The sequence below is a fragment of the Ranitomeya imitator genome, chromosome 5, assembly GCF_032444005.1.
Source record: "Ranitomeya imitator isolate aRanImi1 chromosome 5, aRanImi1.pri, whole genome shotgun sequence".
NCBI classification, from domain to species: Eukaryota; Metazoa; Chordata; class Amphibia; order Anura; family Dendrobatidae; genus Ranitomeya; species Ranitomeya imitator.
This window is the reverse complement of record NC_091286.1, coordinates 226274923-226299889: the sequence shown is the minus strand read 5'-3', so window position 1 is coordinate 226299889 and position 24967 is coordinate 226274923.

The window sequence follows — 24967 nt, the reverse complement described above, 5'->3', positions numbered from 1 at the left end:
ACAATCTAGCAGGATACGGATGGAAAGCCACTAATAGGATAAATTTGAACAAATGTGCAGCAGGCTGCACTAATTGAGAAACGGACAATGGAACGGTATGAGGCAGTGACGCACCCTGAGCTGAGTACAACCAGATGTGGCAGTAGAACAGACTACAGAGTGAGCTGCTCTCACACAGACACCTTGCAGACACCCGAGAACAGCGCTGCAAGGCAAAAACAAGGTTCTCACACAGCGGTTGCTAAATTAGCCTGGGTAAAGCACAATGAAGCAAATTGCTATCTCTAAACTGGCACTCAGTCAGAACATAGCGTCCTGTCCCTGACTGAATTCACAGCAGAGTCAACCCAAAATGGCAGCAGCGACTTTTATAGTGCATCATAACATCATTTCAGCAGCCAATCACAGCCATGCCAGTAGTTACATGCCTACCATGCAGAGCAGGATGTGCCCACACTTCTAATCATTCCTCATTGGCTGAATTCTGACTGTTTGAATTATGGGAACTTCCGATTCCGGTATCCGATATACTGAAAGTATCGGACCTCGGTATCGGAATTCCGATACCGCAAATATCGGCTGATACCCGATACTTGCAGTATCGGAATGCTCAAAACTACTCACCACACGTCTAGATCAGTTCCCTAAGGGGTCTAGTTTCCAAAATTGTGTCAATTGTGAGTGATTTTCACTGTTTAGGTACATAAGGGGCACTCCAAATGTGACATGGCGTCTGCCAATTGTTCCAACAAATTTTGCACTCAAAAAGTCAAATGACATTCCTTCCCTTTTGATGGCGCTCCTTCCCTTTCACATTTTTGGGTCTATTTTTTCCTATTACCATTGTGAAAATAAAAAAAATTGGATCTGAAGCAAATTTGTTTCTGAAAAAAGGTAAATGTTCATTTTTTTTCCACATTCCAAAAATTCCTATGAAGCACCTGAAGGGTCAAACTTTTTAAATATGGATTTAAGCACATTGTGGGGTGCAGTTTTTAGTATGTTGTCACTTTTTGATATTTTCTATCATATCTTCCTAACAAAAAAAATGATTCAAAAATTGTGTTGATATAAAGTAGACATGTGGGAATTGTTATTTATTAACTATTTTGTGTGACATATCTCTCTGATTTAAGGGCATTATAATTCAAAGCTTGAAAATTGCAACATTTCCAACATTTTGCCAAATTTCCATTTTTTTCACAAATAAGCGCAAGTTATATCAAATACATTTTACCTCTATCATGAAGTACAATATTTCATGAAAAAAAGTCAGAATCAGTGGTATCTGCTGAAGTGTTCCAGAGTTATTACCTCATAAATTAACACTTGTCAGAATTTTAAAAAAATTACCTGGTCAATAATGTGCAAACCACTTTGGGGGTAAAGGGATTAATAGGTTAGGCAGCTCCTTGGATAATGATTTTTCCCAGTCTAAAAATATTAGCCCCCAGCCATCCGTTTTCCCTCAGCTAGTTTTAAAAAGGAAGGGGACTTATTTTAACTTTCTGGCAAATCACAACCATGTCATTACTTGACATGACTGTGATGGAGCCAGAAGTGCCCACAGCCTTAAAGTTTTTTGATTGGCTGTGTTGCAGCCTTTCAGCAAGCTTTACTAGACTTCCGGACCTGAACAGGAAACCAGATACACAGTAAGAAGTCTGTGTTCTGGGTCTGATACTTGACACTAGAAGTCTGAAACGAACTCCAAAACTTTTCAGTTGGGGTTTGCTCATTTCTAATCAGGTTACATGTTGCACTTGTAAAGGGGAAGTTGTAGAGGAAGCAGTTACCAGAAGTGCACAGTGCTATTGCTGTATAACAGGGATGGGGAAACTCAGGCCCCAGGGCCATTTACGACCCTCGATGACCTTTTATCAGGCCCCCCAGCAGATTCTCAGGGGTCGCTTTCTTGGGCAGGGAAGTATATTTTGATTACATCCAGCACATTAATTTCTTCTTGCTCTGTTAGCACACACACACACACACACACACACACACACACACACACACATGCACACACACACACAATTCACTACTGAACACTGAAGGTCATGCAATGAAGGTTCAGATTGCTGACAGCATGACCATATGAATAGGTGTTGCTATGGCTGAAAATACTTCTGCAATGCAATTTTATTGCAAAATGTTATTGTCACAAACTGCTACATCTAGGACATGAAAAAGCTACATGCTTTAAATACTCTCTCACAGCACACTGGGCAATATAGCCTTCCCAAGTCAAACTGGACCAGTTGTTGCAATTGGTTCTACTGTAGCTGATGACCTAGAAGCTCATTGTGTGACTCAAGGTATCTGCTAGAGAAAGTCATGATTAAGAGTGGCTGTTCAGCCACTGAGTTTATTTTTGCTGAAGTAATATCAAGTTGGCAAAGTAGCATATAAAATACCCCGCCTCATGGCAGTATTGCCATGATGGCGGCGCTCAATAGCAGTGTAGCTGCAGGTAGTCATTCTTGGTAGAATAATGATCTGAGAGTGGGGGTTTGGAGAGAGGAAATTAAAGTATAATCCATGGGGGGGGGGGTGAATGGAAGAGAAGACATGGAAGTATAATGAATTGGGGTGAGGACATCTAATTACAATGAATTGGGGGTGAATACATAATTATAATGAATTGATGGCTATGTAATTATAATGAACTGCAGGAGGGACATGCCCCCAAAAACGAAGCCAACATGAACCAGAGCCTGGCTATACGATTGCAGCCTTGTATATTTTGCTCTGAAATGCATTTTAGAGAAAATATACTTCTAAGACCTGGCTGAAGATCATAGCTGAAGATAATACTTATCTAGTTCAGATGACCATCAGCTTCTGATCCGAACCAGATAAGTATCATCTTCAGCTCTCCCTATTATTTAGGGTATGTGCACACGTTCAGGTTTTTTCGCTTTTTTTTTGCGTTTTTATCATGAAAAAATGCAATAAAAACGCATTACAAACTGCAGACATATGCATCCTATCATTTAGAATGCATTCTGCATTTTTTGTGCACGTGATGCGTTTTTTTCAGCAAAAAAAAACGCATTGCGGTAAAAAAAGCAGCATGTTCATTAATTTTATGGATTTTTTGCGTTTTTCCCGCTATTCTATGCAATGGGAAAAATGCAAAAAAAGCACAAAAAATGCACAAAAAAACGCATCAAAAATGCGTCAAAAACGCAAAAAAACGCATGCGGATTTCTGGCAGAAATGTCCGTTTTTTGTCAGGAAATTTCTGCTAGAAAATCCTGACGTGTGTACATTCCCTTAAGGTATTATTTCTCAGAAATGCAAAATCAGTACAGATTCATGCTCCCCATGGTTTGTGCAGCATAACTCAAGTGATAGGTTCACTTTACATCCTTAACCTAAGAATTGCATTTCACTTATCAGTCCAGAATATTCTTTGACTTGGAAAATCGCTTATGTTTTTCTGTTTAAATAACTTCTGGTTCAACATTGACGGTTTATTAAGCTTTCATCAGTTGAACATGTGCGGAAAAATCTTATTCTTCCTCTTTTGTCATAGCAATTGCTGTGAGTTTTATAGATGCTAACATATGTTGCAGAAAAAAACATCCATTGGTGTTTACACAAAGTAAAATGACATGTCTTAAAGTGTTCTTGGAAGCAAAATTTTGTAATGGAAAATCCAAGAATTATATATAGTTTACCGGTATTTCATTCTGTTTTAGATTTTCCACATGCCATTTAACATTCTGTCAGTTGTGACTTAACAATAACATAAAAACTATGACATTTGAAATATGAATACATTTCAGCATGGATAGATGAATAGTTTATTTGGATATCTATCTATATAATCGTCTAAGGGGTACTTCCGTCTGTCTGTCTGCAACGGAAATCCGGCATGCCGCAACCAGTCAGCGACAGATTTAGTCCGGCTGTGAATTGGCCCCTCCCTACTCTCCTCCAGTCAGTGCCCCCTCTCTACTCCTCTCCAGTCAGCGCCAGTATGTCACCCCATCCTGGACCAACTTTTTACTATTGATGCTGCCTATGCAGCATCAATAGTAAAAAGATGTAATGTTAAAAATAATAAAAAAAATAAAAAATCATGCTATTCTCACATTCCGTCACCTCCGCAGCTTTCCCGCTCCTCCCGATGCTCTCAGCAGCTTCCATTCCCAGAGATGCATTGCGAAATTACCCACATGACTTAGTGGTCTCGCGAGACCGCTACGTCGTCTGGGTACAATTTGCAATGCATCACTGGAAAGGAAGCTTCCGAGAGCATCGTGAGGAGTGGGACAGCTTCAGAGGATGAAAGAAGGTGAGTATATAACTATTTTTTACTAGATTGTGGCCCGATTCTAACGCATCGGGTATTCTAGAATATGCATGTCCCGTAGTATATGGACAATGATGATTCCAGAATTCGCGGCAGACTGTGCCCGTCGCTGATTGGTTGAGGCAACCTTTATGACATCATCGTCGCCATGGCAACCATTATGACATCATCGTCGCTGTGCCCGTTGCTGATTGGTCGAGGCCTGGCGGCCTCGACCAATCAGACGCGGGATGTCTACGTCCTTTATGACATCATCGTCGCTGTGCCCGTCGCTGATTGGTCGAGGCCTGGCGGCCTCGACCAATCAGAGATGCAGGATTTCTACGTCGATACTGTGCCCATCGCTGATTGGTTGAGGCCGCCAGGCCTCGACCAATCAGAGACGCGGGATTTCCAGGACAGACAGACAGACAGACAGACAGAAAGACAGACAGACAGACAGACGGAAAAACCCTTAGACAATTATATATATAGATTTTAATTCTTTTTTCCACAGGGATATGGTGCCCATACTGCTGTATAATATGGTGCCCACACTGCTGTATACTACGTGGCCTGTGTTATAAACTACGTGGGCTGTGTTATATACTACATGGCTGCTATATATTACGTGGCTGCTATATACTACGTGTCTGCTATATACTACGTGGCTGTGTTATATACTTCGTGGCTGCTATATATTACATGGCTGCTAAATACTACGTGACTTCTATATACTATGTGGGCTGTGTTATATACTACGTGGCTGCTATATATTATGTGGCTGCTATATACTACATGACTGCTATATACTACGTGGCTGTGTTATATACTACGTGGCGCTCTGTGCTATATACTACATGGCTGCTATATACTACATCGCCGTGCTATATACTATGTGGCTGTGCTATATACTACGTGGCTGCTATATATTACATAGCAGCTATATACTACGTGGCTACTATATATTACATTGCTGTGCTATATACTATGTGGGCTGTGTTATATACTACGTGGCTGCTATATACTACATCGCTGTGCTATATACAACGTGCCTGTGCTATCTACTATGTGGCTGTGCAATATACTACGTGGGCTGTGCTATATACTACATCGCTGTGCTATATACTACGTGGCTGCTATATACTACATGGCTGTGCTATATACTACGCAGCCGGCCGTGACAAATCAGTGATATTCCCGCGGGATTTAAACACCGCTTCGGTGATTAATTGTGCCTGGCCAACCGTGACCAATCAGCAAAAAGCAGTCTGGCCACGAATTGGTGCAGGATTTCAACCACGCTTCGCTGATTGGTCGCGCCCGGCTGGCCAGCCCATGACCAATCAGCGATATTGGTGTGGAATTTAACCCCCACTCACAGCGCGACATACATATATACCTATATATTATAGAATACCCGATGCGTTAGAATCGGGCCACCATCTAGTTGATACTTAAAAGTGATGATGATATTACATGTTGTGATGAGAATAACCCTATAATAAAATATGTAAAGAACAGCTGGCAGTTGTGGGCTTGGTTTTGTAGAAAGAAGATATGTGTTTCTAAAACAAATTATACCTTAACCCCTTCACAACATAAAACATAACAGTTCCTTCTTATGTTGGGTACCCGTGTATTGAGAGCATAGAGCAGACCATACACAGTAGATCGCAGCTGTAATACATATCTGGAATCTGCCTAAAACTACAGTGACCAGAGTTTATTCTGATAGTCGTAGTTTAACCACTTAAATATAGCTGTGAATCTCTGACAGTGATATTTAAATAGCGTGATCTATGATGTGTGTTCACCGGCTTTTCTACTGGCTCACTGTGATGCGATCGCAGGAAAACAACCATGGTTTGTCATAGCAGGCATAGGTCATCATCCAGGTCTTCATATGAGGCCCAGCCTGTGGGTAGACTTCATAGGAGAACATCTTTTTTACTAAATACTACAATATAGTTGTATTGCGGTATAAAGGCTAAATAATCGAATGATTGGTTCAAGGTTTTTAAAAATATGGAGAAAAAAGAAAGAAACAAGTAATCCTCTTTTGCCCCATTAAAAATAAAGAGAAAAAAATGTAAACATATTTTGTATTGTTAATCTGTAAAAGTCTAACCTATCAACATTTAAACTTAATTAACATATTTGGCAAATGCAATATAAATTTTAAAAAAATGAAATGCCAAAATTGCATTTTTTCAGTCATTCCAATACCACCAAAAATGCAAATAAGAGATCATATTGAATTTTTGTCAAAATGGTGTGAATAAAAATTTCAGGTCACCACACAAAAAAGAAGCCATCCCAAAGATCAATTGATGTAAAACTAAAACATTTTGGGGGTTTCATAAAATGGAGTCACAAGCAATTTTTGTAAGGAAATTCCAAATTTGTTATTGTCATAATCATAATGACATGGACAATCCTACTACCTAGTCAATTTAACCATACAATTAATGTCGTAAAAATGAAACCCCCCAAAAAATTACAAAACTGTTTTTTTGACCAATTTCATTGCACAGAATACTGAAAGGTAAAATAAATGGTAGCATTCAAAAGCACAACTCTTCCCACAAAAGACAAGCTCTCAAATATCTAAATTATGAAAAATGATAAAGTTATGGCTTTTGGAAAAATGGGAGGAAAAAGGGACAGTGCAAAAGTGAAAAAAAAAAAAACAAGTCAAAGGGGTTAAAGAAATTGGCTCACCATTACATCTATAATATAACGCTGGGAGCGTCACTCTGTCCGAAGCCTTAATAGACTGCGCAGGCGCGACGCTCCCAGCGTTACATTATAGATGCCGCCGAGAGCAGGGGGTCGGGAGTACGGGTAGATGCCGCCGAGACCAGGGGGTCGGGAGTACGGGGAGATGCCGCCGAGAGCAGGGGGTCGGGAGCACAGGGGCGCCGTATGTGCGCCCGGCACAGAAAGTTTTTACTTACGCCAGTTCCGGCGCCATTGTCTTTCTCCTCCTGGTGCCGGAATCAGCGCCTGCGCAGTACGCGCTTTCCGGCGCCATTTTATTGAAGACACACTGCAGAACGGGCGCAGGATGGCAGCAGCACATGACAGAACGGGCGCAGGATGGCAGCAGCGCATGACAGAACGGGCGCAGGATGGCAGCAGCACATGACAGAACGGGCGCAGGATGGCAGCAGCACATGACAGAACGGGCGCAGGATGGCAGCAGCGCATGACATAACGGGCGCAGGATGGCAGCAGGATGGGAGCAGCACATGACAGAACGGGCGCAGGATGGCAGCAGCGCATGACAGAACGGGGGCGCAGGATGGGAGCAGCACATGACAGAACGGGCGCAGGATGGGAGCAGCACATGACAGAACGGGCGCAGGATGGGAGCAGCACATGACAGAACGGGCGCAGGATGGCAGCAGCGCATGACAGAACGGGCGCAGGATGGTAGCAGCGCATAACAGAACGGGCGCAGGATGGCAGCAGCGCATGACAGAACGGGCGCAGGATGGCAGCAGCGCATGACAGAACGGGCGCAGGATGGCAGCAGCTCATGACAGAACGGGTGCAGGATGGCAGCAGCACATGACAGAACGGGCGCAGGATGGCAGCAGCACATGACAGAACGGGCGCAGGATGGCAGCATCACATGATGGAGACCATATACCAATATAAATGCTCGCCACCCGGGCGTAGAACGGGTTCAATAGCTAGTATTATATAAACTGCATGCAATCCCTGACATCTGACTTAAGTGCAACCCCAAGTTACGAATGTTAAAAAAACTCCTAACACCATAACCTCACTGCTGACTTCTCCATCTGCGGTTTGGTCCTCTCTAGTGTTGAGCGATACCGTCCGATACTTGAAAGTATCGGTATCGGATAGTATCGGCCGATACCCGAAAAATATCGGATATCGCCGATACCGATATCCGATACCAATACAAGTCAATGGGACATCAAGTATCGGAATGTATCCTCATGGATCCCAGGGTCTGAAGGAGAGGAAACTCTCCTTCAGGCCCTGGGATCCATATTAAAGTGTAAAATAAAGAATTAAAATAAAAAATATTGTTATATTCACCTCTCCGGCGGCCCCTGGACATCAGCGGGAGGATCCGGCGTCCGGCACGGCTTCTTTCTTCAAAATGCGCGCCTTCAGGACCTGTGGAATGACGTCCCGGCTTCTGATTGGTCGCGTGCCGCCCATGTGACCGCCACGCGACCAATCAGAAGCCGCGACGTCATTCCTCAGGTCCTAGAAGGCGCTCATTCTAGGACTTTAGCTGAGGAATGACGTCGCGGCTTCTGATTGGTCGCGTGGCGGTCACATGGGCGGCACGCGACCAATCAGAAGCCGGGACGTCATTCCACAGGTCCTGAAGGCGCGCATTTTGAAGAGAGAAGCCGTGCCGGACGCCGGATCCTCCCGCTGATGTCCAGGGGCCGCCGGAGAGGTGAATATAACAATATTTTTTATTTTAATTCTTTATTTTACACTTCCGATACCGATACCCGATATCACAAAAATATCGGATCTCGGTATCGGAATTCCGATACCGCAAGTATCGGCCGATACCCGATACTTGCGGTATCGGAATGCTCAACACTAGTCCTCTCCTTTCTGTCATTCTGCGCCACAACTCCAGTCTCTTCACTATTGGCCAGGCTCTCAGCCATGTCCAAGCCAGAGCTCACTAAACATCATAAGGTTGCATCATAATCGTAACCTTATGGTGAATAGTAAGCTCCGGTATGAAAAGACTGGAGTTGCAGTGCACCTGACGACAGAAAGAAGAGGAAAAGACAGAGAGGTGAGTATTAGTTTATAAATAAAACAAAACAATACTCACTTCTCTGGCCGCCACACAGCGTGCAGTCCAAGGCTTACGGCCACATCCAAGTCCTAGAGGTCAGTGTGCCTCAAAAGTCGCAAAGTTAACATTAACATTGCAACCTTATTACATGCAGTAACCTGTGAGGCTTGGACATGGGTGCTAGTCCTGGCCTAAATGAAGAGGCTGGAGATGTAGTGCATCCAATGATGGAAATAAGAGGACCAGACAGTAAGCAGCTGGTGTATTTAACTTCTGAGGCATGAACATGTCCATAAGTCCTGACCTATAATGAAGAGTATTTGGTTTGTAACCCAGTAACTGCCTACAGGTTATAGAAAAGATTGCTTCATTTAAGCAGCCATGTGCCTATATGGAGTTGCTTAATTATTCAATTATCTCATGCTCAAGCCATGTGTATAATTATCTCCTACTACTTCTAACTTCCATTCAACTACCAGATATTTTTTCCAAGCTCAATCCAGTTTAGCCAGTTGTAGACCTCACCTATCTCTGCAAATCATGGTTCCAGTTTACCAGTTGTTCTTGGTGCTGTTCACACCCCAGTCACAGGAATAAAGGTAACTCAGTCATGACAGCAAATTAATTTCCTGTTTGCCTATATATTTCTGCTGTGTATGTTTGAACTTCACCTTTAGGAGTAAGAACAAGCTGCTATTACTTGACTGTTATCCATCATTTAACTATTTCCTACCTACAAGTTAATTTTTGCTTTCACTTGTGCTACAGTTAGGGCCAGAAATATTTGGACAGTGACACAAGTTTTATTATTTTAGCTGTTTACAAAAACATGTTCAGAAATACAATTATATATATAATATGGGCTGAAAGTGCACACTCCCAGCTGCAATATGATAGTTTCCACATCCAAATCGGAGAAAGGGTTTAGGAATCATAGCTCTGTAATGCATAGCGTCCTCTTTTTCAAGGGACCAAAAATAATTGGACAATGGACTCTAAGGGCTGCAATTAACTCTGAAGGCGTCTCCCTCGTAAACCTGTAATCAATGAAGTAGTTAAAAGGTCAGGGGTGGATTCCAGGTGTGTGGTTTTGCATTTGGAAGCTGTTGCTGTGAGCAGACAACATGCGGTCAAAGGAACTCTCAATTGAGGTGAAGCAGAACATCCTGAGGCTGAAAAAAAAGAAAAAATCCATCAGAGAGATAGCAGACATGCTTGGAGTAGCAAAATCAACAGTTGGGTACATTCTGAGAAAAAAGGAATTGACTGGTGAGCTTGGGAACTCAAAAAGGCCTGGGCGTCCACGGATGACAACAGTGGTGGATGATCGCCGCATACTTAATTTGGTGAAGAAGAACCCGTTCACAACATCAACTGAAGTCCAGAACACTCTCAGTGAAGTAGGTGTATCTGTCTCTAAGTCAACAGTAAAGAGAAGACTCCATGACAGTAAATACAAAGGGTTCACATCTAGATGCAAACCATTCATTAATACCAAAAATTGACAGGCCAGAGTTAAATTTGCAGAAAAACACCTCAAGAAGCCAGCTCAGTTCTGGAAAAGTATTCTATGGACAGATGAGACAAAGATCAACCTGTACCAGAATGATGGGAAGAAAAAAGTTTGGAGAAGAAAGGGAACGGCACATGATCCAAGGCACACCACATCCTCTGTAAAACATGGTGGAGGCAACGTGATGGCATGGGCATGCATGGCTTTCAATGGCACTGGGTCACTTGTGTTTATTGATGACATAAGAGCAGACAAGAGTAGCCGGATGAATTCTGAAGTGTACCGGGATATACTTTCAGCCCAGATTCAGCCAAATGCTGCAAAGTTGATTGGACAGCGCTTCATAGTACAGATGGACAATGACCCCAAGCATACAGCCAAAGCTACCCAGGAGTTCATGAGTGCCAAAAAGTGGAACATTCTGCAATGGCCAAGTCAATCTCCAGATCTAAACCCAATTGAGCATGCATTTCACTTGCTGAAATCCAGACTTAAGACGGAAAGACCCACAAACAAGCAAGACCTGAAGGCTGCGGCTGTAAAGGCCTGGCAAAGCATTAAGAAGGAGGAAACCCAGCGTTTGGTGATGTCCATGGGTTCCAGACTTAAGGCAGTGATTGCCTCCAAAGGATTTGCAACAAAATATTGAAAATAAAAATATTTTGTTTGGGTTATGTTTATTTGTCCAATTACTTTTGACCTCCTAAAATGTGGAGTGTTTGTAAAGAAATGTGTACAATTCCTACATTTTCTATCAGATATTTTTGTTCAACCCTTCAAATTAAACGTTACAATCTGCACTTGAATTCTGTTGTAGAGGTTTCATTTCAAATCCAATGTGGTGGCATGCAGAGCCCAACTCACGAAAATTGTGTCACTGTCCAAATATTTCTGGCCCTAACTGTATAAACCATAATTAAACATGCCAGTTACCAGATTGTCTATTTGTATGGTAATCCAATGTAACCACTCCTCTGCAAGCACAAACAAGTAGTTATTTTATTACTATTATTTTTCTATTAACCATTTGCAAGCTGCTTTTCCAGATTGTCTATACATCTACTGTTTACGCGAGTATTCCCACATCTCACTCAGCTGTGTATGGTGCATTTTGCTCTGCTTATCTCTCTGTAGACGTGCATACTCCCCCCCCTCTACTAGTTCAAGTTGATCAACGTGTCATAGAGCAAACCCACTCCTATACACCATCACTTCAAGTTCATGTTGTTTACCCTGACATTTGCCTTAGAAAAGTGAGTACCTCAACAAATGGTTTAGAAACATCTATGGCCTGGGAACATACCTTAGATTTGATATTAACTCTGCTGTGGAACCATGGGGTCATATAGACCCCAGCACTGAATAAATTGAAATATTTCTAAAACTGGTCAATCTCCGACATTGACCTTCTACGTATTTTTAAGTAACATATTTCTTCTCATGTTGATGATATTTTGAATTTGTTTTTCAATTTTGTTTCAAAGTTATTTTCAATTTTCTGTGTTTGGGACTCTCCTGACCCCACAGTACGTTTATTGTCTGATATTTTTTTTTTATATTTTCTGTTTATTCACAGGTTTTGTAATATACTGTAACATAGTAACATAGTAACATAGTAACATAGTTAGTAAGGCCGAAAAAAGACATTTGTCCATCCAGTTCAGCCTATATTCCATCATAATAAATACCCAGATCTACGTCCTTCTACAGAACCTAATAATTGTATGATACAATATTGTTCTGCTCCAGGAAGACATCCAGGCCTCTCTTGAACCCCTCGACTGAGTTCGCCATCACCACCTCCTCAGGCAAGCAATTCCAGATTCTCACTGCCCTAACAGTAAAGAATCCTCTTCTATGTTGGTGGAAAAACCTTCTCTCCTCCAGACGCAAAGAATGCCCCCTTGTGCCCGTCACCTTCCTTGGTATAAACAGATCCTCAGCGAGATATTTGTATTGTCCCCTTATATACTTATACATGGTTATTAGATCGCCCCTCAGTCGTCTTTTTTCTAGACTAAATAATCCTAATTTCGCTAATCTATCTGGGTATTGTAGTTCTCCCATCCCCTTTATTAATTTTGTTGCCCTCCTTTGTACTCTCTCTAGTTCCATTATATCCTTCCTGAGCACCGGTGCCCAAAACTGGACACAGTACTCCATGTGCGGTCTAACTAGGGATTTGTACAGAGGCAGTATAATGCTCTCATCATGTGTATCCAGACCTCTTTTAATGCACCCCATGATCCTGTTTGCCTTGGCAGCTGCTGCCTGGCACTGGCTGCTCCAGGTAAGTTTATCATTAACTAGGATCCCCAAGTCCTTCTCCCTGTCAGATTTACCCAGTGGTTTCCCGTTCAGTGTGTAATGGTGATATTGATTCCCTCTTCCCATGTGTATAACCTTACATTTATCATTGTTAAACCTCATCTGCCACCTTTCAGCCCAAGTTTCCAACTTATCCAGATCCATCTGTAGCAGAATACTATCTTCTCTTGTATTAACTGCTTTACATAGTTTTGTATCATCTGCAAATATCGATATTTTACTGTGTAAACTTTCTACCAGATCATTAATGAATATGTTGAAGAGAACAGGTCCCAATACTGACCCCTGCGGTACCCCACTGGTCACAGCGACCCAGTTAGAGACTATACCATTTATAACCACCCTCTGCTTTCTATCACTAAGCCAGTTACTAACCCATTTACACACATTTTCCCCCAGACCAAGCATTCTCATTTTGTGTACCAACCTCTTGTGCGGCACGGTATCAAACGCTTTGGAAAAATCGAGATATACCACGTCCAATGACTCACCTTGGTCCAGTCTATAGCTTACCTCTTCATAAAAACTGATTAGATTGGTTTGACAGGAGCGATTTCTCATAAACCCATGCTGATATGGAGTTAAACAGTTATTCTCATTGAGATAATCCAGAATAACATCCCTCAGAAACCCTTCAAATATTTTACCAACAATAGAGGTTAGACTTACTGGCCTATAATTTCCAGGTTCACTTTTAGAGCCCTTTTTGAATATTGGCACCACATTTGCTATGCGCCAGTCCTGCGGAACAGACCCTGTCGCTATAGAGTCCCTAAAAATAAGAAATAATGGTTTATCTATTACATTACTTAGTTCTCTTAGTACTCGTGGGTGTATGCCATCCGGACCCGGAGATTTATCTATTTTAATCTTATTTAGCCGGTTTCGCACCTCTTCTTGGGTTAGATTGGTGACCCTTATATAAGGTTTTCATTGTTTCTTGGGATTTCACCTAGCATTTCATTTTCCACCGTGAATACCGTGGAGAAGAAGGTGTTTAATATGTTAGCTTTTTCCTCGTCATCTACAACCATTCTTTCCTCACTATTTTTTAAGGGGCCTACATTTTCAGTTTTTATTCTTTTACTATTGATATAGTTGAAGAACAGTTTGGGATTAGTTTTACTCTCCTTAGCAATGTGCTTCTCTGTTTCCTTTTTGGCAGCTTTAATTAGTTTTTTAGATAAAGTATTTTTCTCCCTATAGTTTTTTAGAGCTTCAATGGTGCCATCCTGCTTTAGTAGTGCAAATGCTTTCTTTTTACTGTTAATTGCCTGTCTTACTTCTTTGTTTAGCCACATTGGGTTTTTCCTATTTCTAGTCCTTTTATTCCCACAAGGTATAAACCGCTTACACTGCCTATTTAGGATGTTCTTAAACATTTCCCATTTATTATCTGTATTCTCATTTCTGAGGATATTGTCCCAGTCTACCAGATTAAGGGCATCTCTAAGCTGTTCAAACTTTGCCTTGTAATTGTAGATAAACATTGGCTAGACGCACTGTGATGACTCCTGATGAAATATTGGCAGCTTTGGATGCTTCTAGTAATGTCGATAATGATAATGAAGGTAATTTGGAAGATATTTTGAGCTGGGTCGAAAGTGACGCAGATCTCGATGCCGCGTTGTATTCAGACAGTGAACAAAGTGCTATTCTATCTGACACTGGCGACGCTAATTCCTCCAATGATGAGGACGACGACGATGATACTTCAGGTGAAATTCTTGGCAAAGATGGCTATAAGTGGTTGCTATAGCCAAAGACTATGCGACGAACTCCAATCTGAAACATTGTCAAGGCCAAATCAGGACCAAAGGGTGATGGGCGTCTTACGGATACGCCCTTGAAATCATTCAAACTTTTTTCAACAATGCTTTGACTGAAGAAGTCATCAAATGGACGAACCAAAAAATTCAAAGTGCTGAGGTGATAAACAAGACCCAGTCTGGATATTTATATAACACAAGTACTGACAAGATTCGTGCTCTACTTGGAATTGTGTTCTTCTTGGGTGCTACAAAAAGTGGAAAAGAAAGCACAGCAAGTGTTTGGAAGAAAGATGGCACTGGAAGGCATAACAGCTATGAATCAGAAACATTTTTCATTTCTTCTGTATTGCTTGCGCTTTGATGACTCCACCACTCGAGATCAAAGATGGGAAGCTAACAAATTGGCACTGATTTGCACCATTTACAATAATTTTGTCTTGGCTTGTGAAGCGAACTACTCTCCTGGAGTTGTGTGTCCTGTGGACACATCTTTGCTTGGATTCAGAGGAAGGTGTGGCTTCAAACAGTACATACCAAATAAGCCAAGCAAATATGGAATCAAGGTATATGTCATGTCTGACAGCAAGAACTTTTTTTTCAGTTTCTTCGAAGATTTACAAAGGTGCTGGAACTCATGCTCCAGGATTGCCGATTCCTATACAAGCTGTGCTGGATTTGATTCCTACAATTGTTGCAATGAGCAGAAATGTTATAAAGGACAATTACTATATTTTGATTCCCTTGGCTTTGGAGCTGAAGGCTTACAGTTTGACTTTGGTTAGCACATTGAAAAAGAAAAAAGCTTGTATCTCTCCAAGCTTTCTGGCTAAAGCCGATCAAGGAACAATTCAGTATGCTTTTGATCATGCAAACGACTTTACATTGCTGTCCATTGCGCCAAAAGAGGAACAAGAGAGTTATGTTTCTGTCGACCATGCATCGCAAAGAAGAGAAAGATGAAGAAACTGGAAAAGAATAAATAAATGCCTTCTACAATAGCCAAAAAGAGGCATCGACAGTCATGATCAAATGTGCAGCTTGTACAGCAATGCTAGAAAAATGAATCAGTGGCCAATGAGGGTCTTTTATGGAATGATTGACAGCGCTGCGGTGAATGCATATGTTATTTTTATTGAAAATGTACCGAATTACGTATCTAAGAATTTGGACAAACGCAACAAGTTTTAGAAGGAAGTCGCAGTTGCACTGATCACTCCATATGCGAGTCAGCGATTGGATGTGCTTCAAACGCCAAAGGATGTCAAGCAAATCATCCGCAGCTGTGAAATTTTGCAGGCACCATGAGACGTTCCAAGTGACAACAGCAGTGTTACAGGACAGCGCAAATGGTGCTATGTTTGTCCTCGATCAAAGGACAAAAAGACGAAATTTGTTTGCAATGACTGGAAGAAGTTCATTTGTGAAGAACATGGCACTATGACGTGCAGTGAATGCAAGGGCTAAATTTATTGCCAGATCATTCGTTGTCACTATGTTTTTACTAAAATCCACACAGTTGCAGTTATTGTGCATTGTTTTTATTGAATTTGAATACTTTTAATTATTAGTAAAGCATGTTGGTTTAAATTTCAGTTTGTGTTTGATGATGACAAATAAATCACTTCAAAGTTACGTTTGATTTCATAACTGTGTTCTGAAAGGATGACAGAATAAAACTTTATTATTCTGAACAGCCAGCATGTTCATATTAATGAAATATGATGATTTTGAGCCTGAGGTCATATGGACCCCATGGCGCCAATGCAGAGATTTTTATCCATGGTTCCACAGCAGGGTTAATAGATTAGATTGAACCAGTAAGCAGATATAAATAGATTTTCCATGAGTAAAAAAACTCCAAACTCTTCTAGAACAACAAACCCAAATAACATTCACCTTCATAGGGTCAAGCACTGGCTTTCTGTCTATGTTCAAGCCCTTGTTTACTGGCCACAGTAGTGATGTCATGACAACAATGCACATGACTGCTACAGCCAAGCCTAGAGATGAGGTAGAGGACATATATCACACTGAGCTCCATGATTGGCTGCAGCCAGTTGTTTAACTACAGTCTGATGGGCCCTGGTGCAAAATTTGGGCATGAGTTATCGACATGCCTTTAGTGTGGGAATCTCACTATGCTTAAATGCGGACTAGCATGCCTCGGCCAACCATTAGCCATCTCAACAACCACATCTGCTGCTTCTTCCACCTCCGTCACCGTGCTAACTCTTCACACTATCCAGCCGCAGAAACTCCACTTGTTTACCCTCTACAGTCAGAGTGAATGTATGGGGACATGACTATTACTTTTGTGTAGCCTAGCACAAAACATCTTTCTCAGTTGACCATAACATCTCTGACTGCACCTCACTCACAGTTTATCAGTCTGTCCTTTTCTCCATACTTTGCTCTCTCTCAGTACATCACCCAGCCCTTGGTCCAGCAGTTGTGGTCAAGTAAAAAAATGTTTCCTCCTACACATGACAAAACTAAGAGAGCGCAATCGACCATCTCCAATCTGTTGGCCACAGAAATGCTGCCTTTCTGCCTGGTGGATACAGACGGTTTCTGATAGTTGATGGTAGTTACATTCCCTCAGTACCAGTCACCATTACTTCTCTAAGAAAACTGTGCCTGTGCTACACCATCATGTCACAGACAACTTCACCCAATGCCTAAAAGACTATGTCTGCCAGGGCGAACTTTACCACTGACACCTGGATGAGCAAACATCGGCAGGGGCATTACATCTCACTGACTGGGCACTGGGTGACTTTGACAGTTGTGGGGTCAGGCGGTCAAGGGGCTGCTCCACAAGTTGTGGAATCCTCAAGGCTTGTGGGACAAACCTCTGCATCTAAAAGTTCCTCCAATGCTTCTGGCTATTACACAGCCTATAGGGCCTCCACCTGTGCCCTCAACCTCTCCCTTAATCAGACACACATTCCAACACTGCAGATAAAATCCTCCTCATCTCCGTACTACGCAGCCATGGATCACCGCAAATAGACAGTGTTAAAATTAATATGCCTTGGAGATTGTAGTCACACAGCTCAAGAGTGATGGACAGCAATGCAGGCCGGGTTAGAGCAATGGCTGTCTCCACTGAACTTGGAGCCAGCGAAGGCCGTTTGCGATAACAGTGCAAACCTGGTTATGGCCCTACACTGGAGCAATCTCACACACTTGCCTTGCATGTCTCACATCCTAAACCTACTGTCCCAGCCTTTATGCGCAGCTGCAGAAATCATGGTCGTTGTGTGCTCACTTCTGATGATCGCAGGCTGCATGTTATTGACTTGTATCGCTAGAGGTCTTTCAACTTACCTGTTAACCATTTGGTTTGCGATTTTGTGACACAAAGGAATTCCACTCTGCACTGTGGTGGCAGCAACAAGCCCTAGTGAAGTATGTCATTTTACATAAACTGGGCCAATGCAGTTCAGACATGGTGCAAATCACGCTTTCAGAGAGGGCACAGATTAAGGACCTCTGCACCCTTCTGCTCAGTTTTGAAATGGCTACTAAGATGTGTAGCCCGTACGATGCCATCATCAGCATCATTATTCTGGTCATATACATGCTGGAGCACACTTTGAATAGTCTGCATGAGGAGGTGGTGGTACCCAGAGGAAGAGGTGGAAGCATAGAAGGATGCGGAAGGTACAGATATTCACCAAACTAAAACTTTACATTCCATCAAACTACCAGATAAAGAAGTATAATTTGTCACACCACAAAACACTTCTGTTGCTCCAATACAGCATACTTTACATCACTCCACCTGATGTCTGGCATAGTACTTGATGGTGTGGCTTTTGTGCTTATGTTAATGCCAGTTGAGGATTGGAATGCTATAGCTATTGAGTCACCAGACCGGTGGCGACTTTTATGTACTATTGGTCTCAGTACTCAGTAGGTATATGTTGCCCCCATATGCAGCACCATGTCACCCCCATATGCACCATGTCACCCCCATATGCAGCACCATGTGCACCATGTCACCCCCATGTGCAGCACCATGTGCACCATGTCACCCCCATATGCAGCACCATGTGCACCATTTCACCTCCCCATGTGCTGCACCATGTCACCCCCCATGTGCAGCACCATGTCACCCCCTTATGCAGCACCATGTCAACCTTCCATGTGCAACACCATGTCACCCCCATGTGCAGCACCATATCACCCCCCATGTTCAGCACCATGTCACCCCCATGTGCAACACCATGTCGCCCCCAGTGCAGCAGCACGTCACCCACATGCACACACACACATGTGCAGCAGCATGTCACCAAGATATGCAGCACCACGTCATCCCCATGTGCAGCACCATGTGCAGCATGACACCCCCATAGCCTCCCCATACCTACCCAAACATCCCATACACTTGAAAAAAATGAACACCACATACTCACCTCGTTCCAGTTCCCTAGAGTTCCCTAGAGCTCCCTGCCTCCGCTGTGCTGGCTCTCTACAGCTGACGGGATTAGATAACGTGATTGGTGGAGGAAGTGGCCTGAGGCCCCTCCTCCACCAAAGAAGTCAGTGCTCAGATCAGATGGAGACAGCGAGCAGGCAGGCGGGCATGCAGCCTCAGTCCACAGGCCAGACAGAGACAGCCTGAGAACCAGGTGTGGCCCACGGGCTACACTTTGCCCAGGTCTGCTCTATAGGCATCCATATTTAGTGCACAGCCCAGTCATTCCTACACATCTCTATAATATTAATACTAACATTTAGACAGACCTCAATAAAAAAATGCATTTGGGATAGCAAAAAATTTAGACAAACATTATTGCTATTTTTGAAAAATAGTCACACCTCTACAGGTTATATTTGGCATTGTAACTCAACCCTATTAACTTTAATAGAATTAAGCTGCAATATCAGACACAACCTTTGTACATTGCACATGGGAGCTGTGCTTGAACAAATGCGGCTCTTCTAAAAATGTTCTTAAAAGTTCTTCAAAAACTACACAACTCTTTAAAAATGTATGTGCGAACATTGCTTAAATCAAATACTTTTCTATTATAATGTCTATTTTTTCATTGCGCCACATCTGCGAAGAACTGAAATAAATTACAAAATCTTCAAAGACAACAAAAGCTTTGTTGGAAAGGCTAGTACGGCAAGCTGTAATGTGAAATGACCACAGCACTGGGACAACTTGAATATGATTTCAGTTCTTAGGAGATGTAAAAGTGGTAGCTGAATAATGAAGTACGTAAAACACTATATAAAGTATAACCTTAGTAATACACCCACGCATAGCTTGACATGACTATTTCATCCACACATTAACTGTGAGATTTCGAAGCAGTAAAAACTAATTAAAACTGTAGAGGAACTGTTTCTTTGCGTACCAAACAAAAAAATGTGCTTGGATTGCGGCATTCTGGCTTGCTGAGTAAAAGCAAATGCTTGACACATGTTCTAAGTCAAATTCCAAAATGTAGCAAAAACAGAGTCTGCATATTTGGCAAGAATTACCACAAGTTCAGGTCAGTATTTGCTTCAGCAAAATAGGCATAGGGTGAGTTGGATAAAAAGATTAAAAAAAACAAACAGAAGGACCATGTGATGACAATGGCATTTAGACGTCACAAACAACATATTGTTTTGTCCAAGTATGCCCCCTCCTTCGTGAACAGGAAACCGCAATCTGAACGGTCTCGGATTACTTACTCCTGTGCCAACGGTGCCGTACAAGAAAATAATATTAAAGAATTGTATGCAACACGAGTTGGCATTTGAATCAGTAACATCTTTTTTATTTGAAACGTCAAATCATTATTTGTAGGGTCAAATTAAAAGGCTCGAGGATAGGAAAGAAGTGATTTGTTGGTGAAATAGAAACCTTCGTTCAAATCTTATGCAACATTTATAATTAACTAAACTAGTTTTCATTAACCTTTTTTGGGACAATGACAAGCATTTCCTTGTAAGCATAACAAATAAACTACATCAGTTTTCACTATTAATGGGAATTTAAAGAAATCTGCTGTTTTTTTTTACAGAGGTGATGCATGATGGGCTTAAAGTGCAAACAAACCACCTGCTTAAAGGGATATCCGACACTTTAAAAAAAGGCATGTAATTGCTAACAGGTGTACCCTGCACCGGTCATTGACTACTCCTGAGAGATATTCAGCTGCTCCCTGTCAACAGAGCAGCAGTTTCTCTTCCTTTCGACAGGGTGGCACTACTGGTGTCATGCGGATTGACAGCCTGTTTCCCCCAATTAGGCAGCAGGAGTCGGCTGTCAATCAGCATGACACCAGTAGTGCCACCCTGTCGAAAGGAAGAGAAACTGCTGCTCTGTTGACAGGGAGTAGCTGAATTTCTGGCGGAAGCGGTCAATGACCGGTCCGGGGTACAACAGACAGGTAGTTGCCTCTGCTAGCAACACGTCTTTTTTCCAAAGTCCTGGATATCCTCTTTAAGCCCTCATCCTTCTAAGAGGTGCATCATCCTGTGTAAACAGAACTTACATTACCAAGAACAAAGGCAGCCTATGCACACAGAACAATCTATTACAGATGCGCATCATGCACGGCATTCTGCACATGATGCATTACTAAACAGCCGCGAATGGGAAGATGTTTACCAATCAGTGGTCATTTAGTGCTGCCAGTCGGTCTGGGTAAATGGACCCTTAAGTACAAAGAAAGAAAAAAGCCAGCTCACCGATATGTGCAAGGAGCACGGAACTTCGTCCTGACTCGACGTAGTGCAAATCCAAGTAAAAGAGAAAAATGTTCCAGCTTCTTGATAAAATGTAAAACTTTAATCCATCATATAAAATAGTAGAAGACACACTCCTGGGACAATGCCATAACACAAGTGAAGAAAGCTACGCGTTTCGACCATACGGTCTTTGTCACTGCTTGACAAAGACCGTATGGTCGAAACGCGTAGCTTTCTTCACTTGTGATATGGCATTGTCCCAGGAGTGTGTCTTCTACTATTTTATATGATGGATTAAAGTTTTACATTTTATCAAGAAGCTGGAACATTTTTCTCTTTTACTTAAATGGACCCTTAGTTTAGAATTCTCTTGCCTCATTTTATAGTTTTTGTTACAGTGGAGCATTAAAGGCAGAACGTACGCAGCATAAATTGACATTGTATAAATGTAAAATGCACACCACAGGCCAATTCATTTATAAATAAAGTTTGGTAAAATCTCATCTAACATGCTGGCACTATAAAATCAAATATATTTTTTAAATAGTAAATTCAAACTCTTGTAGAGATTGTAAATATTAACGATATAGAAGACCTTTCTCCAGGAGCTGAGGATGGATGTAACCAGTGAATAGAGCTGTACAGAGCATGGTGTTGAGGCTGTTGCTAAGAACCGCAGATCAAACCCAATTCAAGAGTAGAGGCTATTACACAGTGAACTATGCCTTGCTGTTCACTATTATCTGTATTAAACTGTTACCTATTTTCCGGATAGTTACGGTAATCAATATCACTAGCCAGAACGAGTAACATACTGAAGAAATAATATTGTTTAGTATTGACATATTGTTTGATTGCAAATGGAAGGTAAAATATAATGAGCACCTCAGTACCAGGCTTAAGGTACCGTCACACTCAGCGATGCTGCAGCGATATAGACAACGAGCCGATCGCTGGAGCGTCGCTGTAGAGACGTCAAACACAGCAGCTCCAGAACGATGCAGGAGCGATCCAGTGACGTAACGGTGACTCACTTATCGTTCTCGCTGGTTGTTAGCTCCATGTAAAACATTGCTGGCATCGTTGCTTTTGATGTCAAACATGACGATACACGCCGACCTGACGACCAAATAAAGTTCTGGACTTCTAGCTACGACCAGCGATGGCACAGTGGGATCCAGATCGCTGCTACGTGTCAAACACAACGAGATCACTATCCAGGACGCTGCAACATCACGGATCGTTGTCGTTCTTGTTGCAAAGTTGCTGAGTGTGACGGTACCTTTACTGTATATTTATTTGCGAACGGGAGGCCATCTTTGTAGAAACAATTATGCTTACTATATGACTATGGATAAGATCTTGGGGTTTCATTGTTCTTTGAACAGTTGTATAGTAAAATGAACAGTCGTTATAGGACAATCTCTTTAAGCAATAGTAATTGTGAAGGGTTGACTCACTCAGCTGCTAACCCAAGGTAGACACAGGAATGTTTCTTTGTAGTATATCACCTGCTGTTTTTTATGGACCGCATAAACCATAGCAGGGCTCAGTGAAACAATTAGAGCCTTTCTGGCATAACGGTAAAACAAAAATATAATATACGACAAAGCCCATATGAAACACCCACCAGGGCCGTGGGGGATTCGGTACCGGGTCCAGTCTTATTAAAGGGGTGGTCACGGTGGCAGCAACCCGGTCAGTGGCCCTGGGCGCCCAAGTAAAAGGGACGGTCTTTAAAGGGATTTGAATAAAGTTTGTACAAAAAGAAAATGTTTGTGACGCCACCTGTGGTACTCGGGGTACTCAGGGGTGACCGACACTGTTTGAAGGGGTCCTCTGGGGGTGATAGTACTGCAGCAAAGATGGTATTGCTTCCCACAGGTGAAGCTGGGTCCCCAGGGCTCCCTGTGTTTGGGCAAAGATGTTGCGGTGCTGGAAATAAATGGAGGACACAGGGCTGCAGTCTCTTTAACTGGTTTAATGTTGGTAGACAGTCTCAGTCCAGGGTACCGGAAACAGGTGACGGTGGAGTCCAGGCAGCCTGGAAATGAATTGAACCCCCTTGGTCAGGTCGGATTGGGAGCCTTCCACTATACACTGAATATTAGTCCCTTGCTGCCTGCGGTTTCCTGACAAGGTCCTCTTTCTCTCCTGTCCTGGGACAGTACCTGCACAGTAGGCAACTCAAGCCTTTTCCTTGTTGTCTCTATCCACAGTGACTCTGCGCTCTAGATGTTGCTGTACTTCAGGTGTAAGTCACTTCCAATTTCCTGCCCTCCGGTTCTGCCATGGGACTTGTAGTTCCACATAGCCTCAGGCTCCTGGTGCCTGGTTTCTGCGCTCTAGCTTAGAGGGATCCCACTCACAGCTCTCCTCTAGCTTTTGACTTCTCCTGTGCTCCTTCTCTGCTCTTTGTCTGCACCAGACTAACTAACTGCTCCTCCAGACCAGAATGTATATTATCCAGGGAAGCTCCCCTGAAAACTGGGTTCAAAGCCCCCCCTTCTGGCCTGGAGTCAGAAAGTGTTGCATGTAAGATTACCTGTCAAAGGGATCCTCCTCGTTTCCAGGCATGGCATCACCCTCCCCGAGAGGAAGGCAATACCACTGTGGTACCTGAACTCCTGGGGTGTCACACATATGTCTGAGACTGCCAGGTGTATTCAGATCTGCCTGGTGCCCCCGTTTGGGGACTTGCTTTCTCCAAAACCCCAGAACACACTGACTCTCATGTCAAGCTATTTAAGCCAGACCATAAAACCTATAAACAAGACCTACACACACAAACCAACGTGAAGGGGTAAGATAGGGTCAACTAGATTCAGTGCTAAGTACACATAGAAATTATATAAGATGAAAGCACCATCAAGAATTAAATAGTATAAAAATATCAAAGCTTTATTAGGAACAATATATAAAATATAAAACCAAGAATATGTAGGGACATGACAGGGGAAAGGCAAACTAGGTGGAACCACAGTGAGAACCAGGCACCAGCAGGTAAATAGAAAATAGAAAGTAGAAAAGTTGCTCAAAGGTTTGCACCTTCAAAGCATGTAGTGAACCGTGTCTATAGTATAAGCCCTGGAAGGAAATAAGCCAGGTCAAAAAGTCTCCAAGAGGGCTGTATGCCACATTTAGAAGAATGAGTAAGGAAACATCTAAGTAGGATTGTAACAATTACCTGAAGGTGCCTTGAGCCCCGTGGTGCCACCGTCCCCAATGCATGTTTCAGCGCTCAGCCTTCTTCCGGGCAGTCTATTCAGTACTGCCTGGTGCCGCCATTTGGAGACTTGCTCTCTCCAAAACCACAGAACACACTGACTCACGTAAAGCTATTTAAACCAGACCATGTGAAGATCACATGACCGTGACATCATCACAGATCGTGTCAGTACACCTGCCGGTGTTGGCTCTGCAGGTGGAGATATGGTGGTCACCCTCCCACCCACTCTATGGATGCCCACATAAACCAGCCCATGTCTGCAACTTTAATTTGACCCTCTCAACACGTAGTGTGCTGAAGGAAAATATCCTGGGTTCAC